Source organism: Halichoerus grypus, chromosome 12 (assembly GCF_964656455.1).
Source record: "Halichoerus grypus chromosome 12, mHalGry1.hap1.1, whole genome shotgun sequence".
Classification (NCBI taxonomy): Eukaryota; Metazoa; Chordata; class Mammalia; order Carnivora; family Phocidae; genus Halichoerus; species Halichoerus grypus.
The window spans coordinates 73,658,477-73,679,198 of NC_135723.1; the positions used below are offsets into that span (position 1 = coordinate 73,658,477).

Sequence of the window (20,722 nt, forward strand, 5' to 3'; positions counted from 1 at the left end):
GTTTTTTAGCATCAGCAGCTCTGCCTTCCCTTGCAATTGTAAACCATGCACTTCTGCCAACCTGGAATGCACACTGTGTTCCTGCCCAGCCCCAGCTCAGGCTGAATTCATGCCCTCTCAAACCCTGCTAGCCCAAGCTCCTGATTTGTTGGCAGCCAGTAAAAGGGGTTTCCGTAGGAATCATCGTGTGTGGGAGGCTGAGTGGTATACCCTACACGGTGCCATAATCTGCATGGAATGTATCTGAAATAGAAGACAGAAATCTAGGGTTTAGTTCAACATCCTTCTTCAAGTACATTCTCAAGAAATTGGAGTGCAATACGGAAAAATCATGATGTTTCTTCTGCTATGGAAAAGTTTATTCCCATAAGTTTGTCTCCAAAAGGCCAGGACCCAAATTGCACACCTTCAGGCTCCGAGGTCTCTGATTAGGAAAGAGTCTGGTTTTTGGCCCTTTGAGATGACTCAGTTTTCCTGTTCAGGTAATAAAAGTAGTCCGTCCCTTGGTGAGCTGAAGTGGAAAGACACGTGGTTGAGATACACAGTTGCCGCAAAGACTTCCATCAATTCTGTTGAACAAATGTAAAGTCTGATGGGTCACATCTTTAAAGGCAAGAAGAAGGCTAAAGAATATTACAAGAGAGATGTGTTTTTAAAAGTCATAATAGACATGAGAACACTATTTTCCACCATATTTCTTCACTTGTTTACACTCAGTTGAAGAAAATAGGCTTACTTATCAGCAACATACACTTATCTGGCAAAATGAATTAAGACCACCTATCAAATTCTAAGTGTCATTTCACTTCAAAGAAACTAGATATGCTAACCAAATCTTTTTTTTTCTTCTTAATCTCATAAAATACCCAAATAATCTTAGATGAAAAAAAAAAAAAAAAAGACTGGTGAAGGCATTTTGAATGAATAGAAAAACTGCAAAATTTGTGGCTATAAGCTTAAAATTTGCCCTAAAAGCTAAATGTATCAAACTCACAAACTATAGAGAATAAATCATGTTTCAGAAATGTAGAATGTACATATGCCCCAAAGTTTTCTCTGGTTACAAGGCAATAAAATGGCTATACCTTCTTACTTCATGAATCTTATAAATGGGAATAAGTCTGATACCTGGTGATTTTGGTTAATATTAAAAGAAACGACTCAGCTATTTTGCTCACATACCTTGTAATATATATTTCCAAATATAAGTGAGTGATGTGAGAAAAGGAAAATTAATAATAAACTATGTTAGATATTTATAGTTGTGGCTTGATACAAAAGTCCTCTCACTATCAGTAATCTGATATGGTCACCAAGTAGAGCTGATGTCAGCAAATTCACCAGATAACAGTCTTGTGAATATGTAGAAAACATCGAACTTGTGTTCATTCATTTATTCAGTAACCAATCGCTCAGAGTTTACAAAAAGACTCTGAAGTTTACAAGGTGTACAAGGAGCCAATGAGCTTGTACTCACCAGGTGCGGAGAGAGGCAGACATGCAAACAAGTAATTATCATGTAGTGTGTTAAGCCCTCAATAGAGAGGATGCATGAAGGGAGTCAAGATGAGAGCAGAGCAGATTTCAGGGGGGAAGGCAACACTGGAACTGGGTCATTAACAGGAGTGTAAGTGATCCAGCAGGAAAAGTGGTGGGATGTTGTCATACTGTGATTTATGATAAGAAATACATATTTGGTCTTCATCCAGTTCATGGCACAGAGCTCTTAAAACCCTTCAGATTTCCTAAGTGACGAAAGAGATAAAGGGTCTTCAGTTATTCATAAGAAACCCCTTTCAATCACACCTGAGTTTGCCAGAGGAACCAACCATATGAATAGAAGGTTGGAACTTTCAGCCCTCTGGAAGGGGAGAGAGGCTAGAATTTGAGATCATTCATGAATGGCCAATGATTTAGTCAATCATACCTAGGTAGTGAGGCCTCCATAAAAATCCAAAATGACAGGGTTTGGGGAGTTTCTGGGTTGACAAATATGGTATTTTGTTTGGAGTATGTTTCTTTAAAATGCCAATGTCATATCCAGGGGGATATGCCCAGTAAGATGTGCCTAAAGTTCTGAAAAGAGGGGACACTGGAGTCTGAGATTTTGAGAACATCTTTACATAAGACTGTCTCCACCTGCTGGTGCTTTTAATTAAATGGCAGCTTCTCTCTTCCAACAACTTTGGCTGACCCAGAGCAAACTCAATTTTAGCTTGGACTTAATCTTTAATCTCTAAATATAATGTATGAAATTTTACCACCTTTTTGATGAGCTAGACTCTCCCCAAAAGGGTATGGACATAAATCACTTACTTACAATTAAGTTTTGAAGAAAAATTCAGGTATATTATATTAAATAATTGATTCTCGGAGTGCCTGGGTGGCTCAGTAGGTTAAACATCTGACTCTTGATTACAGCTCAGGTCATGATCTTGGGGTCCTGGGATCAAGCCCTGCGTCAGGCTCCGGGCTCAGTGGAGAGTCTGCTTGAGAATTCTCTCTCCCCTCTCCTTCTGCCCCTTCTCCCCGGCTCACTCGCTCTCTGTTTCCCCCCTCCAAATAAATAAATAAATAAATAAATAAATCTTTCAATAATTGATTCTCAATTTTATATTAGGGATCAATAGCCACAACCTGGCTTCCTAGACTTTAATGGCAATGAAGAGCATTTTGTATATGTTCTCAAAAATTGAAAATTTAGCATATTAGCTGAGATTTAAGATTCCTCAAGAACACCCATTAGCCATGTTTTAACCTTCCTAAACTTCACAATCTATAGAGCTTGTGTTTCAGGGGTAACTTGGATACCAGTCTGATAAAATTAAACAACATTACAGTAAAAACAGCATTTGCTTTAATAAATACTTCTCTTTAACCTAAAACTCTAATTTTATTAGAAAATGGGGAACACTGATGCTAAAATAGATTACACTAGCTAGGCAAGAGAATGTCAGGTTTTCCAGACCTCAGGGTACAAAAATGAACAGGCTCAAGATATTTTGCTGAAATAAATATTATCTCAATCTTGTGTACATAAGGCGGTTTCAACTTTTCCAGTACCAAATGCAAGATATTCTTGTATGACTTTTGCCTGTTGTGAGATGCCAGAGATACCCTCCCATCACGCTGTGACACCAACTCACACTAACAAGTAAATACCTTATGCACAATGTCTTTCCATTTCTTGGAGCAATTATTTGAGTAACAGTAGAGTAACCCTTCCACTCTATTTCCTGGACTTAAATGCTAATCAAATCTTCTCAAACAGACTGTCTAGCCAGACTGCCTGGGTTTGATTCTGACTGCGCCTTATTAACTGTGACCTTGGAGAAGTTGTTAAATCTCTTTGCGCCTTGTTTTTCTATCTGTAAAATGGAACACTGACAGTACTTAGAGTTGTGGTCACACTATGTGTCTTATCAGTTAGCCAAAGTAAAACAAATCACCTTCGCCAGGGTGAATAAAGGTTCTAGCTTCCTCCAGGGACTTACCCTTTGTATTATCAAGAAGCTACAAGAATGCTTACTTATGTCCAAAGGGTCAGTCCCAGCACTTCTCAACTACAATTCAGGCAGTATTCTATGGGACGAGAGGACTCCACCAGCAATGTCCATACCACGGTAATTTTAGAAACGAATGCCCTCTGAGCTGCTGCTGAGACTGCTGTCACTTCTGTCACCCCAGGAATCCACTCCTCATGCTCTGCTTGTGTTTGTTTAACATTCCCATGTTCTGGCCTAGAAGAAGGGAATCTGTTTTCCTCTCTACCGCTCTGCCCCAAGAACTGTGGAATCTACAAGACGATCACTGCAATGCAGGAACCCCAAAAGCTAACCAATCACGAATTTTAAATTACCAAGCGGTCTACTTTGGTGTTTTCTTTATACAAGTCTTCAATAAGTTGGAACAATTGGCCACCTTGGGAAAATATCCTTATCCCAGTACAAAGTTCAGAAAAGTTGGCACAAAGGTGGCTAGGAGAGGCAGGAGGAGTATTACCTGAGGAGAAGCACATGGAGGGGGGCAGGGGAGGCAGAGACAGAGATGAGTGCAAAGGAACTGCAAAGAGCAAACTGTGATGTGAAGTGGGCTGAAGAAAATTTCTCAAAACTTTTATTACGTCTCAAAAAGTAATGTGTCAGAGAGTTAATAAAAATGAAGTTCAAACAGACTAACACATGAATTTAGGATAATTCTACACCCAAATATAGAAGGGTTTCCACCACCATCTACCACCTCTTCAGGATCTTTTGGTTTATGCTCAAGGAGCGCTTTAATAAAATTCAAAATAAAAGTTGGGAATATTTTCTGCTGGGTGATTTTCCTGATACTGACCCACCATAAACCTATATTTTTTCCTACCAAAACTATGGATGTTTTCTACAGAAAATAATTTTTCTTTCCAACATACATTGTCAATAATCCTAGTGAGAAGAAACTGCATCACTACCAGAGGGTGAGTTGAACGTTAATAGCCCTATGTGGCCACCCCAAGGACAATGTGTCAAGAAGGCTCACTGGCCATGCTACACCTTCCTGTCTGTCCCAGCCCTCGGGCAGCTTGCAAGGCCAGGGGTGGCATTCTTTGACTTGTGGCCTTGCGGCTGCATCACTCCAATTTCTGCCTCTGTGGTCCCATCACTTCCTCATCTTTTGTCTGTCAAATCTCTCCTGTGTGCTTCTTATAAAGGCATTTGTCATTGGATTTAGTGACCCTCCAAATAATCCAGGATAATCACTTTATCTCAAGACCATTAATTACATACGCAAAGACCTTTTCTCCAAATAAGGTAACATTTATAGCTCTAGGAATTAAAGCATGGACATATCTTTTGGGGAACCACCAATCAACCCATTATAAGGCCTATGAGGCTGCTGGAGGAGTTGGAGTTGGAGATGCCAAATAGCTTAAGGTGAACTTGGTAGAGCATTAGGAGAGAGGAGGAAGAGGAAGGGGGCCAGATGGGATGTTGGGAAGGGGAGAGCTCTGGGCAGTGGTCCCACATTTCTAGCTTCCCATATACTGAATGTTTCTTTCTGTTTTCAGTTGATGTGCTGGCTACATAGTAGCTTCTCTGATGTGTAAGGCCTGTTCCAAAATAGAGCTTTGTCATTATCTCAAAATACTTGATATAAAAAAAATTCTATTGGATTAAAAATCTATCCTCATTAGCAAAGGAAATTTCAATGTTACAGCTGAGAAATAAAGAAAGAGATTCCTAAATTTTTCAAATATAATTTTAACTGTTATAATATTTTAATGGTTTTAATATTTTTTTTATTTTATTATGTTATGTTAGTCACCATACATTACATCATTAGTTTTTGATGTAGTGTTCCATGATTCATTGTTTGCATATAACACCCAGTGCTCCATGCAGAACGTGCCCTCTTTAATACCCATCACCAGGTGATACTTTCACCAAAAAAAGTGTCTCATTGATGGTAATTATCAAGATTTTGCATCATTAATAAGACTTGAATAGGAAATCTATAAACACTTCAGTTATAAAAATGTGACACAAAAAAATCAGATTCTTTCACCAAAGCAAACTTAAGTTTCTCATTTTAAAAACTACAAATATTTGTCATCTTTATATAGAGACCATATTCAATTTTTTCATTAACATGCTGTATTTTTATAATTATATAAATAAAAAATATATAATTTTTTTCAACAAGTCCCATATAAGTGTCTCCAAATTACCTCCAGTTTAAGCCCAATGTAAAAAAATTGAGAATAACTGACATACGAGATAAGCATGAAAAAAGTGTATGTGTGTGTGTGTTACATAAAACATTAGATAGATAAATAGATAGATCATATATACAAGATATATATATGCAGCAGCAGAGGAATTCAGGAGAGAATGAGTAAGGAAAACAAAAAGAGAACTATGATTGGATTTGCCTCAGAGCCAGCAAAGCCCATGGAAATTTAATGACTGTAAGCCTCAAAAAGAGAGCAGTCAGAAGTGATCAGAAGAGGTCAGGAAACTGATCAAGAGAAGTAGGATATTGATTACATATGAAAATACTTTCCAACTCTCTAGCCAATAGAGACTGGCGGTCAAAAATAAACCCAAATCTAATAGTATGGCTATATTCACAGAGTGGAATACATTAGCAATAAGAGGAACAACCTAATAGCATAACATAATAACAAATTCAATGTAACACTTCATGAGCACACGATGAAGGCGATGAAGGAGATGAAGGCGCACACACAAGTTGTGTCTTTCCACAGTGTCAGCTTTATTCAATCATAAAGCAAAGTTAAATCACAATATAAAGCAGGGCTAGGATTCCAAACTCCATGACATTTCACCATGTGATTAAGCTTGGCTTCTTACACAGCACACGGAGCAGGACAGAAGACAAGCCACACAACAAACAAGACAACAGCAGGGTGCAGGAAGTTCATGAACCAAACGCGAAGTCAGGCTGGGGGCGCACAGCTGAGCTAAGGCCTCCATCTGGTCCGGGTCAGCTCTCGGCACTGACTGCTTCTGATGTTCCAGCAGGGAAGGCTCTCGGTTCTGTTCGGACATCCATCAGGCAGAGCCTTCGGGGGCAGTTGCCTTTTTTAAGGGGTCAGACATAGAGAGTTCAGGTCTGAAGAGTCTGACTGTTTTCTGCCCAAATCCTTCCCTTTTTAAAGGGAATGAATCGGTTTTGGGTCTCTGCAGCCCTCCTCTGTTTCCGCTCGCGATCAGTTCTGGGGGTTCAGCGGGCGTGGGAGCCGGCGATGTCTCCTGGCTGCAGGACCTTGCCTGCTTGCGTCCTTGCTCGACACAGGCTCCTGCTGGACAGGAGAGACTCCGTTCTGCTCTCTGCACACGGCACAAAAGAATATATACTGTATGATTCCATTTATGTAAAATACAAATTCACTTGTGGTATTGGAAGGCAGGATAGTGGTGATCCTTAAGAGGTTATAAACTAGAAGGGGACTCTGAGTTACTAGTAATGTTGTATTTCTTGATCTGAGAGCTGATTACCCAGGTATAGCCAGTTTGTGAAAATTCACTGAACTGCACACTACCAATACGTACACTTCTCTATATGTATATTTTCTTCAATCAGATTTAAACAGAGTAGAATAAATGGTAAAATAAATGCCTCTCCTCTTTTTTTTCCTAATGCCTCCTTTTAATTTTGTTGGAAATGTTATTTATTGGATAGAACACCACTGCTCTCAACTAAAATAAAAACAATAAACCAAGGGCTTACACATTCTTCAGCAAAAAGTGTCCCTTTAAAAGTTAGGTGTTGTTAGCATAATTGTAAATGTGATTGGAAATATGGGGAAGTATAGCATACTTTTTGATGGAAAATAAGAAGTGTTGTCTCCTCTACTGAGTTTGAGGTAGATTGGAACACAGTTTTTCTGGACTCCAAGACCAATGAGTTTTCAACTACCTCAGGTATGGCAGATCCTGGTGATGGTGATGTGCACTCCCTTGCCTGGCCTCCCTCAGAGATGGGGTGAGGCCACCTGACCAGTGTAATTGATGGATCAGGAGTGGGAAATGGCACACATCACACTGAGGCCAGCCTGACTCCTCTACCTCTCTTCCTAAAACATGCCAGGAAACAAGATTTCACATAACACATACTGAGAACAGGGTGGAAGTAAATTTAAGGAAATTATCACTTGTCATTCACATCAAAATGTAACTAGAAAGGTTGGTACAAACAAAAGAATCATTGTTATGTAATTACATGATTTTAAAAATTGCTTTCCGGTATCTTTTGCTACTTTCTTTGAACTCCACTTATGTACCCACACAGCTTTGATCTTGCTAATGTCCTTTGGGTTTTCTGGGGTTTTTTTTGAAATGTTGCCAAATAATATTCATCTGAAATTTCCCTATGTCTCTTTCTGTCTTTGTTTCTGTATCTGTCACTCTCACAAACACACACACCAACGTACTCATTGCTTTTCTACATTCATGTTAATACTACAAAAAAAATCTTATATAGCCATGAGGAAATTTGAACAAAATGTCAAAATTTACATCTAAGTATTATTTATGGATTGTTAAGTGATAGCAACCCAGCATCCGTATGTTTCAATGACTAAAATTGCTCTTTTGTCTGAAGATTTAAAGAAGAAAATGGTGCAGTGGGAGGAGGAAAGAAGAAAAGGGGAGAAAGGAGAGGAAGGAAAGGAAGGTTTAAGGGAAGGCTAGAGTGTTAGAAATGCAGAGTGATTAGGAGAAAAAGGATATTTTTGATGAAAGTCATGCCACAGAAAGGAGTCTATTGTGGAAGCACTGGGTTCACAGTTTAGTGCTTATTCTTCAGTGTACTTATTTGTTCATTTATTCAATTTATTTAGCTAGCTCACAAAATTGCACCACTCTTCTCAGGCTGGTGGATAAAGAACAGGCAGAAAGATAACTAGGAAACAGTCCAAGAGTTTATATTGCTGGTTACAGCAGTGTCCCTTGTAACAATTTTTTAAAGAACTAGAAGTATGTAGGCCAGTGGTTTCTTCAGAAAAAAACAGTCTTCACATTCCAGAAACTCATGGGGAGGTCATTGAAAAGAACAAGGCGTGCACACAGAAACATGCCCCAGAGAATCAGTCATTCCCTGAGATTCTATATACCCTGCATTCTGGAACGTTAGATTTGCTTAGAAATAGCTGAGGTGATACTGATCTCGCTGGTGAAGAGCGGGAGTAAAGCCCAACAAGGTCATTCACCTTGGGAGTTGGGCTAAGAGTAGGGTTCGTGACCATATTTTTATTTAAGGTAGTTGGCTCCTCAGTGGATATGACTGAGGATCCCACAGCTAAAGAATCAGCAAATGAAGAAACCAAGTTAAGAAGGAAAACAACAGCAACAACAACCTTGAATTACAGGGGCAAATATAAGATTTGCTTGTGTGCCAAAAGGATGCCAAGTGGTTGGCGTGGCACATGGTGGTGAAGTTCACCGGACCTGGAAATCACAGTCTTGGACTCTAGTGTGCACCCAGTGCAAGTCACTTTTTATAAAGCTGATCTTCACTTTTCTTATCTGTAAAATGAGCAAATTTTTATGAAATGAGTTATAAGACTTCCTCTCATCTAGTACTCTATTATGGCATCCACAAAGCTGTGCTCTGAGGTTTGGCTCATGGTGACAGCCTTGAAGTCAAGCAGAGTTGCAGAGTGGCCTCCTTGGCCTCTTAAGCCTCACATCTCAATCTCTGTTGAGATCTATCTATATGTATTTTTTATTTGATTTTATTTATTTTTTAAGATTTTATTTATTTATTTGTCAGAGAGAGAGAGAGCACGCGCACAAGCAGGGGGAGCAGAGACAGGCAGAAGGAGAAGCAGACTTCCCGCTGAGCAAGGTTCCCCATGTAGGACTCGATCCCAGGACCCTGAGATCATGACCTGAGCCGAAGGCAGACGCTTAACGACTGAACCACCCAGGCTCAGTCCCTGTTGAGATCTATAAAATCAAGAATCTGTAGTAATGGAGGCGTAAACTACGAGTGTTCTTTCTTTATAAAAGAGTGGTCCAGGCTGTGATCTTTGAGGGAGGTGAATAAAAAAGGAAAATAAAAATGTAGGGAAAAGAGGAATGATAACACAAATACAGTACTTAAGAAAAGTTGCAGATAAAATTGCCTGAGAACCATTGTTCCAAATGACTGTGTTGTAGTCTCCAGATTGTCGTTATTTTAGCTTGTTTTGTTTTTTAGTTTCCTTAGAATCTGTGTGTTTTAGAAATTTAGAAGGTAAGAGTTGTCCAAATGAAAATTGAGAGATAGTACCTCCTGTCTTGTAGTGAATCTCCACCCCCTCCTTTAATCTGGGTAGTTTTTCAAAACTTAGTTTCACAAATAATGTTGAAAACCACTCAAGGGGCGCCTGGGTGGCTCAGTCGGTTAAGGATCTGCCTTTGGCTCAGATCATGATCCTGGAGTCCAGGAATCAAGCCCCGCATCAGGCTCCCTGCTCCGCAGGGAGTCTGCTTCTCCCTCTCCCTCTGTTCCCCCGCCCCCCGCCATGCTCATGCTCTGTCTCTCCTCTCTCTCAAATAAATAAATAAAATCTTTTTTAAAAAGTTGCTATCAATAAATAAGGTCTGATGATCTAATGTGTAACATAATTACTATAGTTGATAACAATGTATTATATAATTGAAATTTGCTATGACAGAACTTAAATGGTCTCACCATTTGAAGAAATAGATATGTGAGGTAATAGATACATTAATTAACTACATGGGAGAAATCCTTTCACAATCTATACTATATCAAATCACCACAATGTACACTAAATATCTTATGATTTATCAATTATACCTCAGTAAAGGTGGAAAAAAAAGTTGAGATCAAATAGGTTTTTCCAGAAGAACTCATGGAGTCTATATTCCCTGCATTCTCCCATGCTTGAAAATTTGCTGATGACTTTTATAAATGAATAACATTTTGGCAAGGTATAATATTTCTGATTAAAATCTCTGACCTCAGAACTCTGCAGTCATTACTCCTCTGTTTTCCTGGCATTGGATTCTACTATAGAAGACAAAAGCTAGCTTTTAGTGACTTCCTTTGTTTTCTAGGCGTCCAAAGAATTATTTTCTCCTTCCTCAAAGTTTAATTATTTCAATAATTATAGGTCTATGTTGATATGTATTGATTGTTCTTCATTATTTTTTTACAATCTGCAATCTTTAGTCTTCATTTCAGAGGAAATTTCCTCTACATTTTTGAATAAAATTCTATTCCTTTTGTTGGCATTTCTACTGTAGGGACTTCTAGAATCCTCATAGTGAATTTTATTTGCTGATCCTATCATCATTTCTATACTTTTTTAAATCCCTATGGGCATTGTAGTTACCTAAATTTTTCCTATGCACAAAAATTTATATTTCCAGCCATATATATTTTGTATTTTGTTATTTCCACTTTATTATACAGTAGTGTTCTGGTTAACAATTTGCTTACTTAGTGACTGCCCTCTTACTATCATCCCATTGTTATATTTCATATTTATTTTTGAATTCACGATTTTACAAGTTTTTGGGTTTTTTTTAAAGATTTATTTGAGAGAGAGAGCGAGTGAGCAGGGGGAAGGGGCAGAGGGAGAGAGAGAATCCCAAGCAGACTCCCTGCTGAGCACAGAGCCCTATGCAAGGCTTGATCTCACGACCCAAGGCTCGATCTCATGACCCATGAATGAGATCATGACCTGAGCCAAAATCATGAGTCAGATGTTTAAACTACTGATCCGCCCAGGCGTCCCCTTTTTTGCTGTTTTTTAATAAACTCAGAGCACTCACATTAGGTTGTCTTCTATTCTTTGGCATTTTCCTCCAGATGGAGTTCATCATTTTGTCTCTTCTAGGCCATGTTCCACATTTATATATAGCTCTATCTAGCTACTGATTGATGGATCACATTTCTACATCTTGTTCCTTTTTAACATGACAATAGATATTGTGTGGTAAAATCTATTTGATAGCCACCCTCCCCATCTCTTGGTATGACACTTTGAGTCTAATTCTGAGATCTGAAATTCTCTATTTTCTGTATATTGAGGCTATAGAGGGAGGAAAGGCAATGCTCAAACAAAGTCACATATTTTATTTCCTTCTGAAATACTTTTAAAGAAACTATAGCAAGGCTCACTGCATCCAGCCAAGGATGCATTCACTCCTGCAAACTTCTTCTCTATCCACCTTAGCATGAATCCCTAGAAATGAGCAGCATCTTGGGCCCCTTTTTGCCTTTGCTCATACAATGAGAGCTTATGTACTCAAAAGTATTTCCTAGAGCGCCTGGGTGGCTCAGTTGGTTGCGCGACTGCCTTCGGCTCAGGTCATGATCCTGGAGTCCCAGGATCGAGTCCCGCATCGGGCTCCCTGCTCAGTGGAGAGTCTGCTTGTCCCTCTGACCCTCCTCCCTCTCATGCTCTCTGTCTCTCATTCTCTCTTTCGCAAATAAATAAAATCTTAAAAAAAAAAAAAGTATTTCCTGTATTTTTCTCTTGGCCTTCCAGGATGCCTGGTCAGGCCATTTCTCTCCCTGTGGAAGATGTTGGTGAGAATGTCATTACATTGTGGATTCACACTATTAAGAGAGGATTGCTTCTGCAGAATGGAAGCAGAGCTAGAACTCTGTCCACACCAGAATTTACTCATTCAACATATTTTTTGTGTCAACTCTGTGCCAAGCCCATTTTTGGGTTTATAGCAGTGAACAAAATAGACAAAGTACCTACCCCATGAAGATTACCTTCTAGTGGGAATGAGACAACAATGAATAAATAACAAAACATACATAAGTCAGGTGATATAAGCATGATGACAAAAAATGAAGTAAGCATAATAGAAAGTGACAGGGCTTAGTATTTTGGATAGGGTGGTCTGAAAGGACCTCTGATAAGGTGACATATGAGCTACAGACTTGAAGAAAGTAGAGAAATGAGACATGATTTCCAAGGGACAAACTCTCCAGGCCAAGGAACTACAAATGCAAAGAATTAGCACTGTAAAAGTGATTGGCATGTTTGAAGCAGAATGAGGAGGCCATCAAGACTAGTAGGCAATGAGGTCAGAAGGATAGTGGGAGCCAGGATCTAGAGAGGCCAGGAAGACATTTTAAGGCCTTGGGCTTTTACACTGAGGAAGAGGGAAAGCCACTGGAGTGTTTTACATGGAGGAGTGACATGATATTTTGAAAGAAGCTTTCTGTCTCTCCCCATCTCCCTCTCAGGTAACTACTTTTCTTTTTTCTTTTTTTTTAAAGATTTTATTTATTTATTTGACAGAGAGAGACACAGTGAGAGAGGGAACACAAGCAGGGGGAGTGGGAGAAGGAGAAGCAGGCTTCCCACTGAGCAGGGAGCCCAATGCGGGGCTCGATCCCAGGACCCTGGGATCATGACCTGAGCCAAAGGCAGATGCTTAACAACTGAGCCACCCAGGCACCCCAGGTAACTACTTTTCAAATTTATGGAGAGAAGGTGTACAATTTTCTTGTTAAGCTGCTGCTGAATTTTAATTTTTTGTTGTTGTTGTTGTTAGGTGTTGGGAAGAGAGGCTGTGAACCCACTTCATTCAGCCATTTCTACCTCTGCAGTCCAGATGGAGGAACTGTGTTCCCACTGTGCTCTGGTGGCTTGGAGGAAGGGTCTCATTCACACTCACCTGCCATGTCACACAGGAAAGCTGTACCCTGAGGCAATCCGGGAACGGCACAGTGAGCACATTTGCCCGCTCTAGCCTCAAATGAGCCTCCTGTGTAATTAGACAGCATGCGCCTGTGTGGTAGTACTTTATAGTTCCTTTTTTATAAATACATGACTCATAACGGTATTGTTCTTTGTTTAGCTTTCATCTTTCTCAGAGTTTGAAGTATTTGTAAAAAAAATAGTTGTAGGTTTATTTTTCAAGATTGTTACCTTAAATCAAGAATTTTTAAAAACATAATTATGGGGTGCGCCTGGGGGCTCATTTGGTTAAGCATCTGCCTTCAGCTCAGGTCATGATCTGAGGGTCGTGCGGTGAAGCCCAGCATCAGGCTCCTCACTCAGCAGGGAGTCTGCTTGTCCCTCTGCCCCTCCCCCTGCTCATGCTCTCTCTCTCTCTCTCTCCCTCTTACAAATAAATAAATAAAAGCTTTTAAAAAATAAAAACATAATTATGACCCCAAATTTCTTATGAAAAAGGATGCTTATAGGAATAATGTTACATTTGCATGAAGGAAATACTATTAACCCATTAAGATAATCAATAAATCATCTCTGATACCAAATGTATAACAAGATTTCTTGAATATCTGAAGGAGAGGATTTCTGATAAAAATTCACCATTTCTTGCCTTTTTTTTTTTTAACTGGAGTATTTCAAATTTAATTGTTGCATTAAAAGGAGCTCCAAATTCTCTTCATGCAAAAGTCTGGGTCTTGGGCCTGATGTTTACTGTCTTTGAGTAAATGGAAATAATTACTTGAGCACAGTAGAAACAATAGCATCAGATTTATTAAACTCTGGTTCAAGATGTAAATTATGTGCAATTTTATGGGTTATCTATAGAGTAGTGGGCAAAACCAGTTAAGTGTTAAGGGAGTAAGAAGTTAACTTTGAACCTACACATATTTTTAATAAAGTTTTTGGCTATGGTAAAGACAACCTGAATTTTTAAAGGACAAACACTGAAAAAACCCTAAGCCATTAAAGTTACACATAAGATATATTGAGTATCATGTCAATAAGCTTCTCATGTCATATATTGTATACTGTCCTTGTGGTTATTTTTGTCAGAGAATTGTTACCAAATGTGTTCTATATTTTGGTGAAGAAATCCTGGCAACTACACAAAGGTTTTACCAATTTTCACTTCCACCAACTATGTATGAGAACTTTCCAAAATCCATAAATCACTATCCTGTGGTTTAGCTGAAATTAGAGGAGCATTGTTAAATAATGTAATGTTTGCATAACACTTTCTGAACACAATTATTTCAGTATTTTCAGACTGTGTCTAAATTCATTTTTTAACTTTTTTTTTTAAAGATTTATTTATTTATTTTAGAGGGGTGGAGGGGCAAAGGGAGAGGGAGAGGGAGTCTGCTTATGACACTGAATGGGGAACCCCATGCGAGGCTTGATCCCATGACCCTGAGATCAAGACCTGAGCTGAAACAAAGAGTCAGACGCTTAACCAACTGTGCCATCCAGGCGTCCCACACTGTGTCTAAATTTAAAAGAAAGTGTCATTATTATTGAAAACATTTTTGTAATGAGTAAATGAAGTCCCCCAAATTAAAATGAATCATACTATGAAAGATCTCTATTTGACGTACTTTCTTCTCTGAGCAAGCAAAACCCATCTAGGACCTTTGTTTAACAACAAAAGGTTGTTTTTACCTTTGTAAAAACAACAAAAAGGTTGTTTTTACCTTTGTAAAAACAACAAAAAAGCACTTAAAAAATACATGCAAAACTAAAACAAAAAAAAAACAAACAAAAGATAGTCAATATTTCTGTCTCTATCCATTTTATTTTTTTTTAAGATTTATTTATTTGAGAGAGAAGGAGAGTGTGCCCTCACATGCACGAGTGGGGGGAGGGGCAGAGGGCAAGAATCTCAAGCAGCAGCACATGGGGCTCAAACTCACAACCCATGAGATCATGACCTGAGCCAAAATCACAAGCTGGTCACTTAACCGACTGAGCCACCCAGGCATCCCAGTCCATTTAAAATAAAAGCCTAGGGTACCTGGGTGGCTCAGTCGTTAAGCGTCTGCCTTCGGCTCAGGTCATGATCCCAGGGTCCTGGGATCGAGTCCCACATCGGGCTCCCTGCTCGGCAGGAAGCCTGCTTCTCCCTCTCCCTCTCCCCCTGCTTGTGTTCCTGCTCTTGCTATCTCTCTCTCTGTCAAATAAATAAATAAAATCTTTAAAAAAAATAAAAAAATAAAAAAAAAAAAAAAAAAAAAAAGCCTAGAAAAAAAGATACTATAGCCATAGGAAATCAATCAATATTCTTTAACTTAATATTTCTTGAAGTTTCTACCAAGAACTATTGCAAACATTTCCCTGATAAGTTTTATGTCAAGTGTCCAAGGGCTCACACATTTCCCTCTCCAACTGTAAACTCCCCAATCCCATATACACTTAAATATAAAGTAAGCCAAACATAATGAAGTTAGGAACCTATTGTACTAACTACAGATACACAAGCATGTGCCAGGCTCACCAAGTCATAAGCAGGAAATGTCTAATAAAATAAGTTCAAAATACAAACATTTCTCCCTCAGCTTCTCCTAACTTTTAGTTCAGTCTTCTTCTGTGAACCCAAATTACCATATAAATGTATGCTAATGTATGCTTGATCATATTATTCCTTAACATGCCTAGATATCAAAGCTTATGCATGTTTAGAAAACAAAGCAAATCCTTGTGAGAGGTAGTCCCTACTAATTAATTAATTAGTTAATGGGCAATTGATTTTGATTATTTTTGTTTAATAATAAAAATATTTAATAATTTCAATTTGTCTTTAGTTACAGTTCTAACACTATCCCATAGATCTTTATATGTAATGATTTCATTAATACTATTTTGGAGTAATTATAAATTTTTATTTCCTTCATGGCTCAACAGTTATTGAGAAAAATAACTAGGTGTATGAGTGGTTGACCTTTTTAACATTCCTGTATAATGACTTTCTAGTTTTATTGCATTGTTGTCAGAGATTATGACCCATACAATGTCTTATAACTTCCATCGTTTGAAAGGTGGATATTTATTTTCTGTCTGTAGGGTACAGTTTGATTTAGTCTTTTAAACTAACATAATCCTCTTATTCAGATCCCATATATTATTATGTATTACCACTTAAAGTGTTTTTTTCAATTGAGGTCCTAAAGGCTAAGAACAATAGATTAGGTGCTGAGAGTTCTAGCATCCCAAGTCAAGGGACTGGATGACCCAGATGATATATTCCAAGAGATTATAAACCAATTCTCCCAACATTAGCAGGTCACAGTGGATTACTGCAAAATAATGAAGATTAACCTTCAGGGCCCCCTTACTTGCACAGGTGCCTCCCGAGACAACGAAAATTGTCCATTAAAAGGGAATTTAATATTAATTCGCTGCACCAGAAAACTGGAAATCTTACAGCTCATATATGAAAGAAACTTAATAGTGGTTTACCCACATTTTATAAGAATTCTAAAAATGTATATAGCAGTTCCAATAAAGAGGTATAAAGGTGGAAGGAACTTCTAAACTAATAATAAAAGAAATTTTAATTAACCATGACAAAGCAAAAATTGAAATACCTTTCTAATATATCTATTGAAAATGGCATTTCTAAATCATTGGCATATGAAGAGGAGATTGAAGAATATGCAGCCAAAAATCACAGGGAAAAAGATATTTTAGAGGTGTGGGAGGCAGTTAATAAAAATGCTATTTTTTAATTCTGTGAGGTGCTTGTAAGCTTTTTAAAATTTGTCATTAGTTCTGAATTCTTTTCACCTTCTTAGTAAATAGTTACGTTCATTCCTAATTTCACATTTGTTCTTTTGTATTCTTTTTTTTAACACCCCCGAAAAACTGAAAGAGTTTCAGGTCCCATGAAAGTTACATCATACACCTTCTGTGATTATACACCTTCAGTGACTAAAGAATGAAGTATTGAAGAGTTTAAAGAGAAGATTCATTTGTATCCCCTTGCCTCAAGCCAAATAACCACAAGCAAGGATGCCTGACAAGAGCCAGTAGTTCCCTGGGAAGGATCACGCTTGAGAAGTTTTAAAAGGGCCCCCACATAAAACAACATCCTGAAGATACAAAAGGACCCCAACATGGAGAGGCTGTGTGGGGTGATGTTTATTTATCTCATGCTGGGACTAGGGCAAGAACCACAGGGAATGAAATGTATCATCACGTGGACCAGGTAGGAAATCTCCACCAAGTGAAAAAACTAGTCTCAGATTTTGGGTGGAACTGAGAATTCTACAGCTTCTTACAAACTATTGACGGAAATCTAACCTAAGCTAAAATTTTATCTTTTTTAAGTCTTCTAATACAACTCAGAAACATTTACATGTGCCTTGTAATACCATCTCATCTTATTTACTATTTTTAGGATGTGACTTCTGCTTTTTCTTTACTTCAGTTCATTGCTAAAACTATCATTTTAAGCCTTCTAGGTATCAAGGAATTTGTCAAGAGAAAGCAATAGATTGCTGTTTTCATACCACCAGACTGTGGGTAACTCAAGAGGACAGGCAGTGTTATTTAACTGCATCCTTAGCAACCAGCACAGAGTCTGGCTTCTTGCAGATGCTCAATAAATATTTGCTGAATGATTCAGATGTGGAGCAGACCACCCTGGGGAAGCCAGGTGTCACGTTAACAGAAACAGACCAGATCAAGGGCAGAGGTGCCTGGACAATCAGAGCAGGCAGTAAGAAAGAATTTCAGAATTATAAAATTCAACTGCAAATGTGACTTTTGTCTTTCTAAACCCATAATAGCAGGGCCCTAACTGGGACTAGATAGACTTTTTTGCTTGGGTGTATTCTTAAGCAACTAATAGAATAAAGTTGTTTACCTCAATACAACAGAATAGGTCAAAACTCAGAGGGCTTTATGGTGCTTGAAACCTTTCTAGAAGAGTCTGGAAGCAGGACTGAGGATGGCACAGTTCACGCCTCTCATTTAGACAACTGCCTCACAGCTTTACCCTCTGTTGTTCCCATCATTGAGCATCCAAGATGGGGAGGGGGGTCTTTTTTTGATGGGGGATGTACTGAAACTGCATGGGCCAATTAGAGATAAATGATGTTTTTCACCAACTTTGTTGAATCCAATCAAATACACCATTTTATAGGAAGCTTTTCCTCCAACCCGTAACAACCATGAGGTAAATATCACCTGTTGATCTGTGAAAGAGTCAAAATGAATGGTAGAGATAGATTTTCTTTTCAAAATCTTTACTAGTTGACTAGTCTCATTTAAATGCATGAAAAGGAAGTGGGTCAGGGAAACAAGGGAAACCATGGCTAAGTCACCCAGCCTCAGTCCCCACATACTTTACTTTAACTTAAATTTATCTAATGATCTCCTTAACATTATTTCAAGAGCCACCATTTCTTTCCATTTTTATGCTGAAAAGGAAAAAATTGTCCTTCACAAAGATATGGGATGAGTACACATTTTTTAAAAGTCTGATAACCACAAGTATTTAAACATAAAATTTAATTGAATTTTTTTTTTTTAAATCTGTGACTTTCTGGGTGTCCCTTTGGAGATTTTGATTAATGGCTTACTATGAAGGGCACAGGTTGGAGTAACCTGTTATCTTTCATTACATGGAGTCAAGTAATAGTTTATCAGAGTGTCAAATTTCATTCTGACAATGAATGTGACTTTTTGGGCACCTCACACTTTTCCTTTTGAAAGCCTCTGCTTTTTCTAAAGTACATATTTGGCTCCCATGTTACTCTTATCTCTTCTATCTCCGGTTTGGCTCTAACACAGCTATTGCAGCTGGCCCATGGACTGCCCCTGCCTGGCAAGAACTTGTGGAATTTTGAATTCACGCTTTAGGAAAATTTCATTTTCTCCTCCTATTAATTGTGATGTCAGATTCAAAATATTTCAGCTCCAGGGTGGGATGTTTTCTTTTTCCCTACATTCCCTTTCCTTATCCCACTATTATAGAATTAAAACTACAAATGCTGCTAACTCCCTCAGTATATGCTGGTTTAACATACACTAACATATATCCTGTCAAATTAAATTGACATGGAGTATCTGCCAACGTACTTGAGTGATTTTTAAAATAATAATATAAATAATCTTCACCAAACCTCTACGATCTGTAAAGCAGTAAGTATTATAGGGGATACCTATAAAGCTGAATTTGTGCCCACATGAATTTTCTCATAATCTAGTCCAACTTCAGAAATGGATAAAATCTAGCTTCCTTTTCACCTAGTTCCATACCTGTCTTTTGGTTTATAAAAAACCATGTTGAGAACATATTCTCAAATTAGAACCAGTCTATTTCATGAGAAAATAAAAGACTCATATCTCTATTTTTTGCTTCAAAGTGATGGTATTAGTTCACCTAATTACTTCTATGGATTCATCTGAGTGAATCACATGCCTCAGTCCTTGGTGCAGAAGAGAACAGGAAATACAGTTACACCTTCCCACAATATTGAAAGGATATTCAAAAACATATAGGTCAGCCACAGATACGAAATGTGTCCATTAACTATGCTTTGCTGCCCAATGTCAACACTTATACCCTTCTTTTTCATTTAAACTTCCAACCACATGGGGCAACTGGGTGGCTCAGTCGTTAAGCATCTGCCTTCGGCTCAGGTCATGATCCCAGGGTCCTGGGATTGAGCCCTGCATTGAGCCCTGCATCGGGCTCCCCGCTCCGTGGGAAGCCTGCTTCTCCCTCTCCCACTCCCCCTGCTTGTGTTCCCTCTCTCGCTGTCTCTCTCTCTTTCAAATAAATAAATAAAATCTTTTAAAAAAATAAAAATAAAAATAAATAAAAAAAATAAACTTCCAACAACACTATTTTCTCCCCCAACATCATGCCACTATTTATCATATGAATACAACACTCTCAGTCTATGAGCTAACCCAAACCTCATTAATTATCACATTTAATTTCAAGTCAGGGTCCCTCAGAAATATTCAGTCCCCCTCCAGCTCCACCATGATCCTATCTTGATATGTTGTAAGCTATACACTAAATACTGAGGTCACCTACTGCGAATCCTTCTCCATATAAAAAAGTAGGAAAATGGAAGTGATGAAAGTGGGATGGAGAAGGGGGGGAATAGAGAGCAAATGGTTAGAGGTCTATTATTGGAAACCTAACTATTGCAATGCAGGCTTAATTTCTTTTTCCCCCGGATTTCTACTTGTAATTCTTTATTCCTATTTAGTAAAATTTGCTTTGAAAATATCAGCCTGGGGGTGCCTGGGTGGTTCAGTCGGTTAAGCATCTGCCTTCGGCTCAGGTCATGATCCCGGGGTCCTGGGATTGGGCTCTCTGCTCAGCGGGGAGCCTGCTTCTCCCTCTGCCTGCCGCTCCCCCTGCTTGTGCTCTCTGTCTCTCTCTGTCAAATAAATAAATAAAAATCTTTAAAAAAAAAAGAAAAAGAAAAGAAAATATCAGCCTGTTTTAGATTTTCTAAGTGGAAGCAACTGAAAGGGCTT

At 38.5% G+C, this 20,722-nt stretch overlaps 1 long non-coding RNA gene across 1 annotated transcript in view; it reads right to left on the reverse strand.

Moving 5' to 3' along the window:
• Window positions 1-6,250: 6,250 nt before the first annotated feature.
• Window positions 6,251-20,722, reverse strand: part of LOC118543168 (uncharacterized) — a 336,665-nt gene continuing 322,193 nt past the window's right edge. The window contains exon 4 of the long non-coding RNA XR_004920950.2: window positions 6,251-6,836. This is a non-coding gene — a long non-coding RNA (uncharacterized LOC118543168). The remainder of the gene's footprint in view (window positions 6,837-20,722) is intronic.